Source organism: Heterocephalus glaber, unplaced genomic scaffold (genome assembly GCF_053883595.1).
Source record: "Heterocephalus glaber isolate CG9 unplaced genomic scaffold, H.glaber_assembly_v1.0 deba00001481, whole genome shotgun sequence".
In the NCBI taxonomy this organism is placed as follows: domain Eukaryota; kingdom Metazoa; phylum Chordata; class Mammalia; order Rodentia; family Bathyergidae; genus Heterocephalus; species Heterocephalus glaber.
In genome coordinates this window covers 8,087,816-8,105,805 of record NW_028258317.1, presented here as the reverse complement: position 1 = coordinate 8,105,805, position 17,990 = coordinate 8,087,816, and positions in this window count along the sequence as shown.

The following is a 17,990-nucleotide window of genomic DNA, read 5'->3' as shown; positions in this document are numbered from 1 at the left end:
CCCCCCTACATAGCTGTTGTCTGGGAAGGGCTTTGTCTGGGGGCAGTGCACCCTAGTTTCCAGAGCCTTTAAGGGGTTCTGGCTGGGGTCTGCATGCACTTATGAATGGTACCTGTGTGGCACCAAGTTCCAAGATTGTGGCAGGGCCCTGTCTAGGACCTGCCGACAACCGCACCACTTTGGTCATTGCAGGCTTCCCTCGGATCTGTGCACAGTTAGAGATGGAATCAGGCCAAGCCTCTGGCTCACAGTTCAGAAATTTTGTTGAAAATTTTGTTTAAAAAATATTTCTGTGAGAACAGAGGAATGTAATAGCGATGTTCATGCTGTCTAATTCAAATCAAGGTGGTTAAGCAGAAATTACGGGAACTCTCAGAGAAATTGACAAATAAATTTTGAACTGATGATATAGAAAATCCTAGATCAAATAAATCACCTAAAATGGGAAGAATGAAATAGTTCCAGAAAAAGATCCATCATATAACAACTTGAAAGATGACAGTACTAAGGGTTGAGAAGCTTTCAGCTAAGAAATTCAGACAATTATAAATGATCCAAATGTATTTCAAATAAGAATTTTTTTTTTTTTTTTGCTACCAGGTACTGAACTCGGGATCTTCCACTTGCTAGGCAGGCAGTAGAACCTAAATCTGCTAAATCTTTGGCCCAAAATAAGAATTTTTGATGTTTTTCAAATTTCTAAACAGCACAATTTCTGTAACAAAAAGTATGTGATATCATCAATTACAAGGAATGGTGTCTGGAAGGATGAGGCTGACTCCAAAGGGTTGCAGTGCATTCTGAAACTTAAGGAACATGTATTTTTCATTAGTTTTTAAGCAAGAAGATAAAGAAAAGGAAAAGATAGCCTCTTGGAAGAGATTGTATAATATTAATGAAAAAGTAAGAATATTTGTAATAATTTGAAAACATAATTAGATGAGACAGTTACATATCTAAATCTGATTTTAAAAATTTAATGATAGAGTAGTTGAAGTAACATGACATTTCAAAGCCATCTGTAGTTTCAAAGAACTCTTAACAGTTTCAAATATATGTGGATTTGTAAGACATAATGCTGATATTCCTGTGTGTACTTTGGCTTTTTATTTCTGATTCTTCTTCTTTTTGCTATAGTTATTACAGAAAATAAACTCAGTGGTCTCTCAGACAGGGATCTTCTGTGATTTTCTTCATGTCTGAATAAGAACAATAATAATGTAAGAACATGTGGATATAAAACAAAGAATGTGGTATTTTGGTAATATTTTAACTTTTAAAAGCTGCTTGTTTTTATTTGTGTAAATTTGTGTAAAAATTATTAAAATACACTCCACTTTATTTTTGTTATTTAACTATTTCTGAAGTTGAAAAACAGGCTTAATGTTTAACATAGTTTAACTCATTTTTCTTTTAATACAATAGAGACAAATCTTGAATCCTGAAAATCGTATCTAAATGAGAAAAAAAATATTTAGACAATAAAATTACTGCAACCAAATATATAATAAATGAGTTAGATTTTGTGTCCAAGCTATATTTTATTGCAGACAGCTGAATCCAATCTCAAAGAAGTCTCTAACACACTTTTCAAAGTGTAAAGAATTAAATTAATCTATTCTCTTTTCTTTTTTGTACCTCCTTTGCTTTGTCCTTCTTACCTCCCTATTTCTCTCCATCTCTTCTTTCCTTCCTTCTTGCCTTCCTTGCTCAAGAAAATCTGATGCTAAGTTGTCATTCTATTTCCTTTAATCCTATGTCAAGCCTGTACCCACAGATTTCCTTGACTTTGAAAGGAAAGGTTTACTTTGAAAAGTAAAACATATAATACAACCCCCAAAGAATAAATCAATAAAGTAAATTTTAATATATATGACTGATTTCCTGCAAATTATTGAAAAAAATCTCAGAATGAGAGTCCCACATACAAAGGAAGCTGTCATTTTTTAAATAATCTGGTGCCCTTGATTAGCATTATTTTCTTTTCACATTGAACTATAACACTGAATAAAGAAATGTCCACATTTAAATGTATATCTAGATTAGTTTTACGCATTATATATCAATGATTATATAAACATTAAAATTATATGGATAAAACTATATCTGCACAAGGAGTTTTACCTCTGGTTTTAAATTGGATTTCTCAGACACATAAGGATCTTTAAAATTTTTGTGTATGGTAATTATCTATTAGAATGTTCTCTTTTATTAAGTATATGTTAAAAACTTTTAGCCAATTGTTACAATGCATAGTAACTTTTCTTATTGATTTATAGTTGTATTTGTATATTCTGATAAAGAGTTTAAATATTTGTTTGATATTCTGTACCTTGTCTTCCATATTTCCATTTCCTACATGGTGAAAAATCAAATTTGTTTATTTTATTCTTTAATGTGTGTTATACATCCTCACTTTTTACTGATTTGATATATTAGTTTTCACTATTGTGGAAATAATATGAATTTTTAAAATGTCATATATTAAACAATGATATGGATAGCATAATACATAAAATTAGTCATCATTTCTTTTCATTTTTATCTATTTTTAGCTCAACAATATTCTGATTTCTCCCAGAATCAAATGTAGGGAAATTATTAATCAAAACAGACTGTGCTTGAGCCATGGGGGTGGGAATACACTCTGGTTTATTTCAAAAAGTATGGCCCTAAAACAATGGCTACATATTCATTCTCACAATCATTATATGTCTTAAAAAGTAACCTGGAAATATATATGAAATGAAAGTTTTATGAACTTTAAAGCCTGGTGTTATTGATCTGAGCAAAAGGCATTAAGTGTTTGAAAAGTGCTAACAGGGGAAATAAGAGTATCTTATATCTGGAAAACTACTAATTTATGACTCTCATTATGCTTTTACAATTAGAACAAAAGAATTGAAAGTTTGTGTTTAAAATATTATTGTTCCAGTGAGCAGATTTATTTGTAGATAAACTGCATAACATAGTCATGTTAATAATCTTACATAAAAGAAAGAATCAATACAAAATTCCCAATGAGGTTTGCTTTGTTTCTGTTGTATTTCCTTGCATTTCCTATCTTGAGAAGCCAGAATGTACTAGAATGATTGAAACTAAATTATTCATGCTTTTCCTATCTCAGCTAATTTTTCAATAAAATAACTGGAATATATCAACAAGGCACATCATTTTTCTAGGAATAATAATAGGAAGAGAGAATTATTAATAATTTTTAACAATACCTTTTTTCTGGATGCTCCAGAAACTTCCAAATATAAACATTCTGTTAATATTTATTAGTGGGTAATAATTCCAAAATCCCATGAGATGCATAAAGATGAAGTGATAGTTCTCATCCTTAGGACAAAAACATACATAGCAAAAGAAATCAAGGTTGTATAATTTCTTATATGGTGAGGAGTACAATAGAAACACAAATACTCATACAAAATGAATTACCACAGGAATAAATGAGTACAGATTACCATGCGAACACTAAATTCACAGGCTGTCTCAGCTTTTACTACTTTTATTTCTCCCTTTCACTGAAGGGAGACCCTCTTTCAGATTGTTTAGAAAATAGAGGAATGCATTCAAGAGGAAAAAAGCCCTGGCTCATTCTTGAAGTATGTGTTGGTACAAGGGAGTTGGGATTGGAGGATGAGATGCTCTAGATAAGGAAAGGGGCAAGTGAAGACCCAGAAGAGTATGATAAGAATAGAAATCCTATGACCTTACAGTTAATTTAGAATGTCATGATGTATAAATTTCAGGACAAATAAGGAATGAGTTAAGAGAGACTGTCTGCAGTTAGTCTGAATCTTATTAAGGAGATGAGGAGATTGTAATGCAGAAATATAATATGTTTAGTTTGAAATTTTAATAAGATCACTTTGACCAGTGGTTGATAATGGCAGCAGAGATAATAAATAGAATAGTAAATGATTTTAGACACTAAGATTTAAAACTTATATTCCTAATTCCAATTTTAAATTTTAAAAGAAGAAAAATTATAGACATATATAATAGTCCTGAAACTAGCATTGAAACTTAACTATTTGTAAAGCACTTCACGCAGAAACAGGTCCATCTTAGTCATTTTACCAGGGGCTAGGGCCTCCACCTGATTGCTACTCTCCAGAAATGTCTTGTTATCCATCAGTCTATACAATTTTCTTCTAGGAATCACTTCTTAGAGGTACATACAAAAATACCACGTCCCGGAGTGAAAAGTTTCATTAAAAATATGAAAAATGATATCAAATAACAGAAGTAATGAAAATATACAAGCAGAAAAGATGACAGAAAGGTGACCACAAACAATGAAGACAATCTAAAAGAAAGATCAGAGCCTATACTGAAAGTAGCTTGTTGTGCCAAATGGGAAAAATTCTGGAATTTTGTCTTTCTTCTGATTTTAGACTTGAAAGATAGTACACCCAACTTTATCAAGAATTCATTTCTTCAAAACATGAATGTGATTCCATATGTTCCACTATCTGTATTTCAGAAACATTCAAGAAGAGAATACTCAATACATTTTCTTTTAGAAAGAAAATATAGTAAAAATGCAAGAATCAACTAGTATCCTTATGAGATAGACACACATTATTATGGGTCTGGTGAGTTGTGATACAGAAAATATAAAATGAAAGAGTAAGATATGTTGTTATACTTAAAATATAAGGACCTGTAGACCTAAGCACAATCACCTTTAGCCCCAATAGTTAACATAATTCCAGGCTTGCAGAATATAGTCAATAAAGATTCATTAAAGGAATGAATTGGGAATATTTTATAGCACACTAAATAAGCCTTTATCACCTTGGCATGACTGCATTATTTTAATGTATGTTGGAGATGGAATGGAAGAATAGGTGTGATATGATTAATGAACTCACATTTGTTTAGTCCTGGTTAGTGTAGTAGTAGTAGTTTAATATCCCACATGAGTTTAAAGTTGTCATTACCAAAAAACTTCAGATTTCTACAGAGTAGAGGTATTTTTATTTTCTTAAATAAAATAAATCTATCTTTTATTTTCTTCTCAAAATCAGTCTTTCTCAACTGACACTGCCCAGGAAACTGACCTCTACTGATTAAATCAGTTTGTTCTCTTGCCCAGTGTCTTCCTATTGGATTCAGACAGGAGGAAGCATCATTAAGAAATGTCAATAAGGGGCAGGTAAGGATAGCATATGTGCCTCTCTAGCACTTCCCTTGCATATCATCCAGCTAGCTATATCAGTTCCAGGCAGCCACCTCAGCACAATCTGTGCTTCCTTCTCATCTTCTCAGGCCTGAGTTTAATAGCACAAGCTCATGGCTACTAGCCCCAATTTGCTGCAATATCCTTGTGATCTCCCTACATCCTGCATAAATGTTTTATTACACTCTTTTCAAATTATTCAATTTTATTTTGACATTCATTTCTTCGAAAGACATTGATGAATGCATATGACAACATTAATCAAATACATATAATTTGACATTAGGTTAGTAAAATATTCATTATATTTATAATCCACTTGCTTACAAACATACACAAATAGAGCCATTAAAGTTATGTGCATTTTTTACTTTTAGGATCTTTTATTTCATTCATTTATTAAAATTTCTTATTCTATAGCTGATAATCATTCAAAACACATACACACACACACACACACATATATCTAAATAGTATGGACTGTGTGAAAAATTAATAATGTTTGGTTCTGAGATAGAAAACACACCTAGAAATATCTTTGAGAGCAGTGCCATTCAATTTCATGAATAGATATTTGTAAATTTTCCCAATAGAAAGAATAAATTGTTTAAACCATACCAGATATACTTAGGATATGATTCCTAAAAACTCAAGGTGCATAAATTCATGTTATCTATGTCTCCATATATATAAAATGTAAATGTATTGATAGATGAATTTATGAATATAGAAATTATTTGTTTAATAATTTATGGGAAATCATATTAGGAAGTTAGTTCTTGGGCCAAAAGCAACATTAAACGAATGAGCTATTTTTACAAAATTATTAAATATAATGAGTCTATATAAAGAGAAAATATAATTTAGATTACTAATTTTTTCATGTTAAAACAGGTTTTATCTAAAATTTTTTAAATGATTAAACTATTTTATTGTGTGATAATTATAGATTCAGACACAGAGATATCCCATTTATTCTTATCTAATCTCTCTCTGTGGTGACAAGCTGTAAAATCTGTACTCTCCTATCACAGAATTTGAAGTTTGATAAAATATGTTATTCTAATATTGATAAAATTCGATTCTATTGCAATTATACTTCTGTGTTTTTGTATGGTGTGTATCTAATTCTAAAACTGATTGCAGTTCTGTCAATTTTTAGTTAGTATTAACTAAATTCATCATGATTATTTTAGAGATGAAAAGTTAAATACAAATGTTGTAGGTAAGCATTTAATTTAGTTTTCAACAAGCATATTATTTACATGAAGGCTCTTCCTTAAGTTTAATAAGTATTACATTATTTCAGGATTAGTTTTCTTTCCTAGGATTGCATCAACAACAAGGTGGAGATAATTATAAACTTATTCGTGAAGAAAATTATAAAATATCTCAAAAAAACTCATATATATTACATGTTAAGATCTAATTCACTTTTCCCCACTGCCTGATTATTACTGAAATATAATAATAAAAGTGGCCCTTAAAGAATGCTCAAACTTGGAAAAATGATCATTCACATACCAGAATCTTCCACTTCTAGAAAGGAACAAAGTAGAAAATATGCTGATTTATAGTTCTTTCTCTTGAACAAAGGAGAGAAAATGATAGATACATAAAAATTCATTAACATTCTTTACATGTTGAGGCATAAGATTGGAGGAGGAGGTAAATATGGGTCAAATAAGGAGCACTCTGTTACTTATCTGTATATAGTTTGCCAGCATTCAAAATCAAATTTTCCTTGAAAGCTGAGTGAAACATGGCAGCAGGTAATCTAAGGACACAGCAAATGCATTATCCTTGGTTTGGCAGTTCCACACTACTGTAAATATAGAAAAGAGGCTGGGCATACATACAACTTGTAATTGTGGTGCTTGGGCCAAAGAATCCAGGATGTGCAAAACTGGCTCCCAAGTAATGCACAAAATAAAAGCTTATTAAACAGAAAATGTTTGCCAAATATTTTCTGCTGAGACCACCTACAGCTTCAGCTCTTTTCCAACTCTTTCTTTGGTATAATGCTGAGATAGTGATGTATATTTATATCACCCAACCATTTAATCTAATATACATTGAGTAGAATTTAAATGTAAACAGGTGCACTATAATGTTGGCAAGGAATCAAATTTCCATTGTTTCTTTGTTAGTAAATGTCCAATTTAGGAAAATCTGCTTATTTAAAGATGTTGTGCTAGTTAGGGAAGAGTGTCAATTTGGATTACTTTTGGAATCCACCCCAGGGGATGGTAATGCACAATATTTGTTGTCTGAATGGGTCATGGAGGTGTAGTCTTGGGGTTTATGTCTGAATTTTAAAACAAAAACCAGCACACAACCTGTGTCACTTGTAAAACTGGCTATCAAAAAATCTGAAAGATGTTTTAGTCAAGATTCTGTAACAAAAAAATATTAAATATGACTATATCAGACAAAAGAGGAGCTTCTCAATGCATATGAAACAATAAGTAGAAGGAATAACAAAAAGTTAAAAGATTATAATGTGAGATAATGGGATATGGTAGTAATAGTATTTGAAGATTTACATATGGAAAACTTCCATTTCCTGTAATTATAGCTTACTGAGTAAACTGTGGGAAGAGATGGCATTAGTGATTGGAAGTTAAGATTAAATTTCAGACTGAAAAAACAGATAATGAAGTGGATGTCCTAGGCTTGATGAAATTGAAAATATGGTAATAAGAATTAATATCAAAGGTAAATTGAGAGCCAGAAACAAGAGAGATTAAATTGTAAGAGAGGAGGAGACAGCAACGGAGCTCAGAAAGATCTTGTAGTCTTTGAGCTCCAGGTGATATGCATAATCAAGGGGCAAAGGAAGGCATAGATTAGATAGTCTGTCAAGGGTAGAGCAATATGACTGACATAGCATATATGTATATGTGATACTCTATATGTGCTACTTATGTCATAAAACAGCATATCAGCTGGCTTACATTTCAGCAATTGATTGATAAATGCATTTTCAGTCAAGATAAAATTCATGGAGTGATACTGTGTTGCCTGAGTTGCAATACCAGCTCTGCTAATGAAAAATGACAGTATGATACCTCTGTTTAGATATTTGATAGAGTACATAAAGAGGTTGCAGTTGGACACTCAAGAAAATTGAATGAATTAATTTTAACTCATTTAAAAGTTTGATTTCTTTATTCCGGTACATGTGGGGTATAACAACGTATCAACACATAATTATATTATAATATTTTAAATTTATATTTCTGAGACAGTGGTTGTTGTGAAGTGCTTCCTCATCCTTTGGCCCCTCGAAGGAAGTCAAAGTGCTACTTTGTTGTCAGCTTGCTGGGATTTATATTTCAGCTTCATTTCTTATCGACTATATGAACTTAGATGATTTATTTATTTGTTTTTAAGTTTCCTCTTTTATGAAGTGAGAATATTAGGGTAATGTATAGGGAAACAATCACTTTCACCCTATATCTTGTATATACTATGAGTTGTGTAGCATGTGTAGTACTTGTCAGTAAATGTTAATATGCATTATATCATTATTGTTAGTATTGTTAGTATTTGAAGAAAGGCAATAATATCAAGAACTATGAGATGATATTAATGTATCTCATGTATTGAATATTACATGCCAATCACTTAAATATTTTCTACTTCAATCCTTATAATACTCCTTATAATAATTCAATACAAGATAGGTATATTAATACTATTTCATACAGATAGAAATTAAAGTTTATTTAATGCAGATCAAATTGATTCTGGATATCAAGCTTTTTCCTTATATCATTTTATCTTGATTTTGGCTGACACTTTTGCCATTACTAATTTAATCTAGTAGATTAAATCATTTTATTTGCTCATCTCACTCATAATTTTTATCTTTTCATACCTGGTTTCACTAAGTTGTATTCATGCTCTTAAATTTTGAAATGGAAGTACAATATAAGGATACTAATTAATTTGAGTCAACCTAGTGTTAAGAGTAACTAAAAATTAAAATTTAAATAATATTTGATAGGTTGTATCAATAATATTCAATAGAATGAATAATCAGTAATGTAAAATAGGAAGAAAAGGTCCAAAGGGGTAGGGATAGGTGGAGGGGCAGGGGAAAAGAAAGAAGGGAAAGGAAAAATGATGAGAAATGGAAAAAATGGAAATAAAGTCTTTGTAAATAGGGAAGGGTGGAGGGGGTGAAGGGAGGGCTAGGAATGGGGAAAAAATAAGAACCAAGATGCATTATGTAAAGGTACAATTCCCAATGAGAAATGTAATTGTGTTGTATACCTACAATGTACCAATAAAAGAATTTAATACAAAAAAATTCAATAGAAACACAAATTCTTAGTAATATTTTTGTGTATGAAAACATTGCACTTGATTTAGAACAAAAATAATGTACAATGACATTTTAGGTCTATTTCACCATTTTTATATTCAAATTGTTTTAATGAGTCAATAATAAATTTTATTTTAATCTACTAGGTTTTAAAAATAAAACAATTCTGAAAAATTCTACAAGGCATCTGCATTCCTCAGTTCAGGTGTAATCTTCCATACTTTCACTCATAATGTGATTTTTTTATCCTTTCTTAGTTATACCATGCTTCTAAAACTAATATACCACATACTGATAGGACTAACTTTAAATTGATAAGTTAAATTTCAGTTTAAACTTAGTGTCTTTAACTGCTTCTTATTCCTTTTCACTGAGGGGAATCCTGATAATTTGATGCAATTCTGTTTTACATAATTAAAATGGTATGCTTTCCATGTATGCCACTATCTTTAAGTACTTTGTCCTTCTTGCCATATTGGTGTAGTATTCCAACTATAGGGTTTGCTAGTATTCCTAAATTAAACATACCAAAGTAACAAATAACATAACACATCACAGCCACTTTTATCAACTCTTTCATCAAGCACAATTAGTCAAGGTGCCGCATATATATATATATATATATATATATATATATATATATATATATATATAGCAATTTTAGGGGAGCTCTGTAGTCAGTTTCACAAATGACCTTTTTTCAGAAAATTTGAAAAATAGTGCATTTTTATATTCATTTTTCTCTGTATTGGAAATTTTGATGCTGCTCATTCTAATTCCAGTGGTTACAGCATAAGTCATGAATACAACCATTTTAAAGGTTAGAAAATGCTTCTTTCACTGTTTTAAAAATGTATTGCCTAGGACTCAAAGATCTCTCAAGGTTTGCCTTAAACTAACAGCAAATTTTTACATCCTTAATTTTATAATGATTTCTTTCAATAACAGCTTATTTAAAAGAATTATTTTTTCTTTCTACCTGTAAAATGAACTGTTCGGCCCTCAGTCTTGAAAGATGATTCTTACCAGTGTTCTGCTTTATCTTCTTTATGTTATTCAATAATTATAGCTTGTTTCACTAATTTTTGTCTATAAAAACAGTATTAATTGATTCCTTGCCATCCACTGAGGAATCCATAGTAATTGCTAATCAAGAAGACAAGAAGGATTATTCTTATAGACATTGGAATATGTAAACAAGAATGACTCTATGCAAACAAAGTACATAACATCAGTGAAATTTCTTGAAAAACCAAAGTACAAGAGGCTAAATTAATGAACTGGAAGTTGATTCAGATAAAGTAGGGCATATGTTGCAAACCCTAGAGCAATCAATAAGGAAATAACACAAAGATAGTGCAAAATTTCTAAATAAACTAACTTGCTCTTATTTCATTTGTTTAGGAGACACAAGATTCAAACATATAAATTATAAAAACTAAAGTAAATTTCAAAATACTGGAAAAAGGTAATCCTGTCAATGTCATCCATAACACTGTTTAGAAACTATAGACTTAAAAGACAAAATAGACTTTTAAGAAAAGAGGTAATTTATGGTAATGAAAGAGTAAATCCTTTGGAATGATACAACATAAAAATGATAAGCACAGATGCACCTTCAAAAAAGCTGCAAAATTATATGAAGCAAAAACAGAAAAAATGAAGAAATAAACATGTTGACGAAGTAGATGGATATTTCAGGAAACCATTTTTAATAACTTATAGAACAGAGAACAGTGATGCACAAGATCAAGAACAAAATAAAAGACTTCCTGCCAGAAGTCAACTAGACCCAACAGGCATCAGTACAGCAGCCACAAAGTATATTCTTCTCAAATACAAGTGGAACATTTTTCAGAAAAGACAATATAAATTTCTCTGACCACACTGAGATAAAATTAGAAATGAATAACAAAGTAAAGTTTGGGGAAATGAAAAACAGTTAAATTAAAAATGTATAAATAGTAAATTAAAAATAAATCCAAAGGAAATTAGAACATACTTTGTTATAAATGGAAATGAAGACACAACTTGACCAAAATTTGGTGGAATTAGCTGGAAAGGGCTTACACAGAAACTTAAAACTTTACATATCTTTATTTAAAAAGAAATCTTAAGTCAATGGCCTAAAACCACTTTAAGACACTGAAAAGAAAGAACAAATTAACACAAAGCAAGTACAAGTATAAAATAAAGAGGAAAAGAAATTAAATAGAGTCAAACAGCAATAGAAGTGCCTGCTTTAGCAGCACATATACAAAATCCAATAGAAAAAATCAATGAAACCAAAAACGGGGTCTTAGAAAATAAACCAACAAATAAACATCTATTATGGAATATACATGACCAAATATCTGAACAAACACTTAAGAAAGACACTAAATAACACATAAGAATTTGAAAAGACAGTTATTGTTATTATTGAATTGAAAATTAAAACAACAACAGAAAACATAATTTTGCAATAGCTAAAATTCTAAATACTGACAATATCAACTGACTGCAAGTACATGGAGGAAACAGGACCCCCTGTTAGTGAGAATGTAGTTTTATATGACCACTTTGGAAGGCAATTTCTTATAAAATAAACATAGTAACACTTTAAAATCCAAAAGTTGCACTCCCAGGTATTTACCAAAATGATTTGAAGATTTATACTTACACAAAATCTTTACATACATAATTGCCAAAAATAGAAGCAACAAAGACGTTCTTTAAAAGGTAAATAAACAAATGAGGTACATCCATATAATAAATTATTATTTAATGATAACAAAAAGACATCAAGCCATGAAAAGATATGAAAAAATCCAAAGTGCATATTACATGTTTTTCATTTGGACAAATTGACTTGATATATGAATCTGGTTTTATATGAAAGAGAGGTAACGTATTAATAAAACATGACTGTTTCAAAAACTATTGATTGATAAGCACAAATTACCACAACATGTTTCAGTAGTTTGTATTTGTAGTAATAATTTCCCATCTTAAGTGAAAGTTCAGCAATTGTAAAGAAACATGATGTATCTGAATTGCAAAATGATAAATGCTTGTCCTAACAGTAAAGTTAGAATATATAAATATTAGTTAAATAATGGTTAAACTTGAGCTGGGCGTATAATACACTTAGTCAAATAAACTTTATTAAATCATAACAGTGATGTGTGTTGCATCTAATTGGAAAACAATTGTATATCAGAAACATTTATAAATATTATAGAAATCACTAATATTAACTAAGGATTAAAATTTCATCTAGAGTCTAACATTTGTAAAATTTTAACTTTGTGGTTAAAAACAAAAATTAAAGATTTTTTTAATATTGAAAATAGTTAAAAATATGAACATACATATTCAAAGATATAGTAATTCCATGGTTACATAAATAAATATATATTTTCTTTCCAGATCCTTTATTACTTATGTAAATTATCATATCGTTGTACATTAACCATATGGTGTTCTTTAAATTTTATCTTATTGAAAGGAAGTATTTCTATAATCATTAAGGAAGTTCTGTTACATTTTGAAATTTTGTTTGTATGTTTGTTTGTTTGTTTGTTCGTTTTTTGGTACTGGGGATCTAACTGGGGTCCTTGTGTTTGCAGGGCAGGTGGCAGAACCACTGAGGTAAATATCCAGGCCTACATTTTAAAAGTTTAATGAACAAATAAATGAAATGAGAAATTAAGTGCATTCAAAGTGCCTTCTTAAAGTTTATTTTATTTAACCAAGATATATATATTTTTATGTCTTAAAACGTACTTAAAGAAACAAATGAAACCAAAGGTTGTAAGAAACTTATGTTGGTTTATGTTTAAATCATAGCCCTATATTAAAGTACAGTATAGTAGTCATTAATTATATAACTATTTTAAAGACTATATTAAGAATGTATAACACCACTGCACAGCATACACTTTGGGGTATATCTTATGTACATAATAATAAAAAAGAAAAGACACTGATTCCATGTTTGTAAATGTTGAAAAATAGGCAAACTCTTATTGTTTAAAATTATAAACTAAGCAGAAATTATAAACTGAAAATGCATAACAAAAAGAGAAAAAGAATAAAAAAATCAGAATTGTTCTTACATTTGTGGCAAGGAGGCCCTGGATTGCTATGATTGTTCTAGTAATTTCTTGATCCCAATGATAGTTAAGTGAATTTTACTTTTTGATATATGTGAAACTGTGTAATTATGTTTTGTATTTTTATATACAAGTACTTAGATAAAATTGTGAAGGAACTATTAAGGAAGCCATTTCTTCAAATTCCTTTAATTATTTTATTCATTTACATAGTGCTACATATATTTAAGACTCTGAATTTATTTGATGGACCATACATAACATGGCTTGGGCTTCAAAGTGTGTAGTTCTAACACATCCAAACATAGCTGGTGTAGAGCTTAACTATCAGTTACTCCAGGTGAGGACCTTTTCTTGTCATTAAACTCTGAACAGTCATGGCTGCCAGGCTACTTTCCAGTAACCTGGATACTTCCACTCCACTAGCTGACTTACAGTGCATATCAAAATAAGTTAAGCTGATTTACAAAGTAATTGTTTTATTATACTTGTTACTATAAGGATATAAGTCAATTAACTACTATGTAAAAAGTAAAATATGCCTGTGAAAGTAACAAATGACTTCAATGGAATTCAATGTTTAGCTTTAGAAAAGTTATGTTTAAAAATATGACAGCATTATATTTGTTCAATGATTAAGAACACCTCTGTAAAAATATACCTGATTCTCTTGTTCAGGAAGCTTTGTGAATACATTTAATTTAATGTTAGATTGTAAAGAAACACCAAATTGTGTGTTATAGGTTATATACTACTATGTATTACAATTTATATAGGAAAGGTAATATGGGATAATAATTCGTAAAATAAAAAAGAAAAACTAAGCCTTCCATTAAATGATCACCATTACATTTTCCCCACAAATGAAGGGTTGGTGTTTGAAAAGACATGAATAGGTGTGACTTCAGAGTAAGTGCGTGTGTCTGTGTGTATGTGTGTACAAAACTAAAAGCTTATATTTCAAATTTTAAAAATTATTTCAAAAAAGACTGCTTCCAATTCAATACTGTATCAGAGTTTTTACAGTAAAAATCAGTCATAAATAGTATATACTCTTTTTGTCCTTAATATTTATACAACAAGGTCTTTTTTTCTTTGCTCTTAAATTTTTCAAGAATGTGCTTTTGATGAATGCCCAATAATAGATTATATTAATAAACATTTTAGTAATCTATTTTTGAATATTTAAGATTCTGGTTTCTGAACTCGTTCTCTGCATTTACTTTCCCTTTGAGAAGAATGTATGTTGGATTCTTGGGGTAATATGTGGCCTCTTCTCATCTTTACATTTTCCATCTATAAGGAATATATATACGGTGTTGTCAAGCATCTGCAAAAGAAAAAGAAGTTGTTGTTGAGATCTCAGCAGACTTTGAAAATGGTCAACATCTCTAGCCATTAGCAAAGAAATACTTATCAACAAGAAATCAAATAATAACAAGTGCTGACAAAGTTGCAGGGTAAAAGAAACTCTTCAGCATTGTTGTAAAGAAAGTAAAAAGTACAACTACTATGGAAACCAATATCAATATTCTTCAAAAAACTAAAGCTAAAAATTACATCTGACCCACATATTCCCTTTCCAGGTATCTTTCCAAAAGAGTCAAAGACATCACATTACAATGATGCATGCTTACACATGTTTATAGCAACACAACTCATAACAGCCATTAGTAACCAAAGGTGATGATTTCAGAGTAAAGCTCAGACTAGTTGACTTGATTTATACAGACTCAGAAGTTGCAGAGGATCAAAATATCTACTGGAGAAAAGTTTTGATTTCATCTTAATCCTTAGAAGTTTGACCACTATCAAGGGAATAGTATTGATGATCGTTCAAAATAAAATTTAAACACAAAGAGTTAAGAAGTAAAATGAGATAATTTTATTACCAGTTGCTGTCTACACTGCCCTTAAACATAGTGAATTAATATATTGCTCACTTTATTATTTACCAGGATTCTCTGAATTAATAGAGACAGCTTGGAAGTTCTTTTGGTGGTCTTATTTACAGTCTTATACAGCAGAATAAAGGGCTCTAGTTCATTTTGCAGTCATTTTAAGGCTCAACTAAGATGCTAGAATGATTTTCTCTCTTCCTATTATCATAATCAAAGGACATTAACTAGACTTTATACATGGAGTGTCTGAGTCCCCAGAAGCAAATGTGTCATAAGAAAACAGAAGCTGCCAGTATTCTTAAAGGCAAAAATTGGAGCTGGTAAAATGCTCTACTGTATTCAATTGGTTATTATAAGCCATAGACTATCTTCCAAGATTACCCACCACAATCTATCTTCTGGTACCCCAAAATTTATTACTCTCACATATATAAGGTGTGATCCAAAAATACGGTGCATATTTAAGTTTGAAAAAAATACAATAACAGACCCATTGTCATTAATCCCCTTCAAAGTATTCCCAATAAACTTAAAACACACTTATTCCATCACTCTTGTCTCTTTCTGAAGCAGTTCTAGAAGTCCTCTTTCATGAATGTCTTTCTGTAGTTGTACTACCATGGCTACCCTGATGTCCTGGATCCTTTCAAAACATCTAACTTTCACGGTTGTTTTGATTTTGGGAAAAGCCAGTAGTCACATAGTGCCAGATCCAATAAATCAGGTGGATGAAGAGGAACCACAATGTTTTCTTTTTTAAAAAATTCCTGTGAAGAATTATTTTATTTTTAAGTTAGCACTTTGTAGAATTTTTAAAGAAATTCAAATGGTATAACATATGAAATTTTTGGCTGATTATTTTTATATCTCACACAAATAGAAGCAAGAATATATACTCTAATTGATTTAACATATGGTCATATGAGTCATATATAAGAGATCCAAATTCTACTTCTAGAATCTTTGAATAGCCCTGTATTCTGTGAACCTTGAAATTTTGTAAGCAAAACATTTATTGGTGCATTTTAGATATACATAAAAATAATATTCATGTAGGGAATTTGGCCCTATAAGATATCTTGCATCTAACCACAATGTTTTCATCTGACAGAAATTGGTATAAATGTTTCAAATGGATTCAAGATATCAAGGCAGCAAAGAACAGCACATGAGAAGCTTACAGAAATGCTTCAGAAAGTGGCAATAGTGATAAGATAAGTGTATTCAAAGTGTGGAAAAGTATTTTAAAGTTAATACTCAGAGTTGATCCTCACAATCTTATCCTATTGTTAAATCAGGCTGTTTTGAGCTGAGTCTTAGAACATCGTTTTAATCTTTTTATTATTTCAATAATGTTTAATCATTTAATATTATTTTAATGAGAAATTCATAATTTTATATACTTAAGGGGCCACAATATGATAATTTATATATGTATCCATTGTAGAATGATTTAAACCATGCTAATTAACACATTGATCACTCCCTAATACATTTTTATTATGAGACACCTGACATTTACACTCTGAGTTATTTTGAAATAAACAACACATTATTGCTTTCTATGGTCACTATGTTGTTCAATAGATCTCAAAATATATTCCTCCTATCTACACTAAAACATTTTATGCTTCAAAAACAAAACTCACCCCTATACTAGGTCACAACACAGCCCCGAATAACCATTATTTTGCTGTCTACTTCTATTAGTTTAACTTTTTAGATTCCACATTGAGACTATTAATCAGCTTCACTGAATTAAGAAATACCTAACAAACTAGTAAAACATGTTCCTGGGTGTATCCAGGAGGGTCACTAAAGTGTGGCCTTTGATATAATACATGGTCCAATCCCTTGCTGTCACTGCTCTGCGTTCTGGTCACCATGAACTAAGCAGCTATGCTGCATGACATTTTCCTCAATGATGCTTCTACCTTTGAGCCAGCTGACAATGGACTAAATCTCCTTGAAATATGAGCCAAAGTTAATCTTTTCTTTAAATTGGGGCTGTCAGGTTTTGTGTTCATCAACAAGAAAGCTGACGATTACAGAAAGTTGGAACTGGAAGTGGGACCATTGCCTTTACTATTCCTGACTATATGATTTAGGAGCTTTTGGAAATACTTTTTTGGAGGATTTTGGAAAAGTTTGGAGATACTAGCAAGAGAAGCCTTATCATACAGTAAGCAAAGGCTGATGTGTGGTTTTGGTCAACACTCAGAATGCCAGAATGCTGATAGGTAGTTGAACAGTAAAAGCCAGGAAAGGATTCAGATGGGAACAAGGACTGCATTGGCATATGGACTACAGGCCATATGTTACACTCTGGGAGCAAACTTGTTTACATTTTGCCCATGTCCTCAGACTTAAATGTGATGTACTAATTAGTCATAGGAAATACCAAGACAATCCAAGATTCAAGCTGTGGGATTGATAGTGTTGGCTGCTCTTAGCCAGTTTTATAA